Source organism: Tamandua tetradactyla, chromosome 1 (genome assembly GCF_023851605.1).
Source record: "Tamandua tetradactyla isolate mTamTet1 chromosome 1, mTamTet1.pri, whole genome shotgun sequence".
Lineage (NCBI taxonomy): Eukaryota > Metazoa > Chordata > Mammalia > Pilosa > Myrmecophagidae > Tamandua > Tamandua tetradactyla.
In genome coordinates, this window is record NC_135327.1 from 209103101 (window position 1) to 209107052 (window position 3952).

A 3952-nucleotide genomic window follows, 5' to 3' on the forward strand; every position below is an offset into this window, starting at 1 on the left:
GTAACCTCAGTTGAGTATAATAAACTCTACAAATTTATTACCAAAGTCATGTAATGGCCACACCAGTTAAGCATAACAAACTCTATAACAATTTATTACTGAAGTCAGGTAATGGCCACATCAGTTGAGCAGAATAGACTCTACAAATTTAGTTTTCCCTTTCAAGGAATGATGCTACATATTTCTGGAGTTCTTTCTTTGTTTAGCACTGTCATCTTTGGTCTGTTCTGTGAACTCTAAATGGCTTGGTCTCCCCAGACTCTAGGCTATATCTTCTGTCTCAGGAAGTACCCCAAATTATACCTGTGTTTTCTCTATCTGTACACTTCCTCAGGACTCTCTAAGCAGTAAACTAGGGCATTCATGGAGCTCACCTTGTTTCCCTGTATCTAAGTGATCATTTTTCTTCATTTACTGATGTTGAAAATTGGTTGTTCATGTAGGAAGGTAAATTTGCTCTTTTGTTTTTCTGTCAGCTCAGCCAAAGACTTTGTATAGCCAATGAGATATCAGTAGATATAAAACAAGTGGAATTAAGATACTATTTTTAAATTGAGAATATCTACCTTTGGCACCGTAATCACAGTTAAAAGACATTACTTGTATCCTGATACATCCCAGAGAAATTTGGGCAGAAAAATGAAAAAGCATTTGCAAATTCACCTTGAGGGATTTGGGGAAAATGTGGAAATATTAAACTTCCCCACCTGGGAAATTCTTAATATTCTTGCAAGTATTAGGGACTACCAATTTAATAAGCCATGCCCTTGATCTTGGGGTTTGCCCTTATGAAACTTATTCCTCCAAAGGAGAAGCTAAGCCTACTTATAATTATACCTAAGAGTCACCTGTAGAGAACCTCTTTTGTGGCTCAGATGTGACCTCTCTGTCTAAACCAACTCTGCAAATAAACTCATTGCCCTTCCCACTGTGTGGAACATTGCATCCAGGGAAGTAAATCTCCTGGCAACATGGGACATGACTCCCAGGGATGAGCCTGACCTTGGCATCATGGGATTTAAAAGCCTTCTTGACAAAACGGGGAAAAGAAATGAAACAAAGTTTCAGTAGCTAAGAGATTTCAAGTAGAGATGAGAGGTTATCTTGGTGGTTATTCTTATGCATTATATGGGTATTATTTTTTAGTTTCTAGTGTATTAAAATAGCTAGGAGGAAATACCAGAAACTACTGAGCTGTAATCCATTAGCCTTGATTCTTGAAGACAATTATATAACTACATTTTACAGTATGACCATGTAGTTATGAAACATTGTAACTGGCACTCTCTTTATCCTGTGTATGGGCAGGTAAGTAAGAAAATAAAGGCAAAAAAAAGTAAATAATTTTCTTGGGGGAATAAGGGGTATGAGATGTCTTGGGTGTTCTTTTTTATTTTTATTTTTTGGAGTAATGAAATCTTCTGATTTTGTGGCAATGAATGCCAAGTATATGATGATACTGTGAGTTATTGATTGTATACATTGGATGATCATATGGTATGTAAGTATATTTCAATGAAGTTGCATTAAAAAAAGAGGAAATTTCAAAAAGAATCTCTAGTGTCTATTAAAAGTATGCATTTTAAAAGTGAACTTATTAAATTCTTATAACTACCTGACGAAAACATTTTTGTTGCAATTATTCAAATAATTACTAAACTCAAAATTAACAAACAAACAAAAAAAGACATGGCCATTTGTTCATTCAATTGGGATGGCATGTACATCTACCTAATACAACTCAAATTGCAACTTGCATCATCAGCCTAGCCATGCATGGCCAATATCTGTTCACCCACCCCAGAGAGTCACAGTCACAGACACTTGAGAAATAAATGCTTTTTGTTTTATGCCATTTGAGAAAATGCTACTTTGTTAAATACACACACACTATATGTGTGTGTGTGTGTGTGTGTGTGTGTGTGTATAAACAGCTGGTGGAAACAACATATGGTATATCTTCTCTATATATCATCCTCATCTCTTGACCTTTCTTCTGTAATTTCTATCAGTTTGTGTGTCCTTGCTTCATTTTGGACTTTTTCCTTCATATCTTCTCCAGTTTTTTCAACTTTTCTTAATCTGTTGCTAAATCAATCCTTCGTTACATTACAATTAGGTATATTGTGCTGTCCATTTCTGAGTTTTTGTATCCAGTCCTGTTGCATAGACCGTATCCCTTCAGCTCCAATTACACCTCCCCAAGTTGAGTTCTTGATATTCTCACAAGCAGTCTGGACAACCAAAGCTATAGGCTGAGCCCCAAGTCTTGCGATTTGTTCACATGAAACTTAAACCCACAAAAGATAGGTCAAGTCTACTTAAAATTTAGGCCTAAGAGTCACCCCCAAGAGAGCCTCTTTTGTTGCTCAGATGTGGCCTCTCTCTCCAGCCAATATGATGACCATTCTCACCACCCACCCCCTCTCTGCATGGGACATGACTCCCAGGGGTGTGGACCTTCCTGATCAAAGTGAGACAAAGATCCTGTAATGAGCTGAGACTCAGCATAGAAGGACTGAGAAAAACCCTAGAATGAGCTGAGAATTAACATCAAGAGACTGAGAGAACCTTCTCGACCAAAAGGGGGAAGAGTAAAATGAGGCAAAGTGTCAATGGCTGAGAGATTTCAAACAGAGTCGAGAGGTTATCCTGGAGGTTATTCTTACACATTAAGTAGATATCACCTTGTTGTTCAAGAGGTAGTGAAGAGGCTGGAGGGAATTGCCTGAAAATTTAGTGCTGTGTTCCAGTAGCCATGTTTCCTGATGATGATTGAACAATGATATATCTTTCACAATGAGACTCTGTGAATGTGAAAACCTTATGTCTGATGCTCCTTTTAGCTACTATATCAACAGAAGAGTAGAACATATGGAATAAAAATAAATAACAGGGGGAACAGGTGTTAAAATAAATTCAGTTTGAGGGCGGGCCACGGTGGCTCAGCAGGTACGAATGCTTGCCTTCCAAGCCTGAGGACCCGGGTTTGATTCCCAGTGCCTGCCCATGTAAAAAATAAAAAAATAAATAATAAATTCAGTTTGAAATAGTGGTAGGTGAAAGCGAGGGGTAAGGGGTATGGTACGTACAGTTTTTTTTTCTCTCTATTATCGTTTTATTTTCTTTTTCTGTTGTCTTTTTATTTCTTTTTCTAAATCAATGCAAATGTACTAAGAAATGATGAATATGCAACTATGTGATGATATTAAGAATTACTGATTGTATATGTAGAATGGAATGATTTCTAAATGTTTTGTTAGTTAATTTTTTTATTAATTAAAAAAAATCCATCCTTTGTGTACTTAATTTTGGTGTATAGTATTTCTCTATTTTAGACTATGCATTGAGTTCTTTTATACAATTTCTAATCACTTTGTCTTCCACCTCATTAACCATATTAATGACTATTATTTTAAAGATTACATCTGATAACTCCAATCTAGAAACCCTTAGGTCAGTATTTTGGGTTTTGTTTATTTTTGGCTTTTGTCTGCTTTTTCTGGGTTTAATTATTTATCTGGATGTTTCTTTTCTCCTTGACTGCATCCTTTTTTTTTATTACTTGCCAGATATACTGTACAAAGCCCTTAGAGCCTGGGATGTTTTCTATTTCCAGAGAGGCTTTACATTTGCTTCTATCACTCACTTGGGAGCATGAGTAATCTGGAACAACATCAATCCAATTTCAGGTATTTAAGCTGAGCAACGATCCCTAAATACCCCAATCTGCCTTCATTTATCCTTAGTTCCATGGTTTATTAGGCCTTTGTGGACTCAAATCTAAGTGGAAGGCATGCATTAGGGAGAAAAGAGGAAATTGAAATTCAGTATGAGATCTGGACTCCATTCTGTACCCTACTAGCTCTCAAGCCTTTGTTACAATTCTTTTGGAATTGACATACTATCGCTATGGCAAACTCATCTTTCAAGCTTTTAGTTCTGCTCTGGA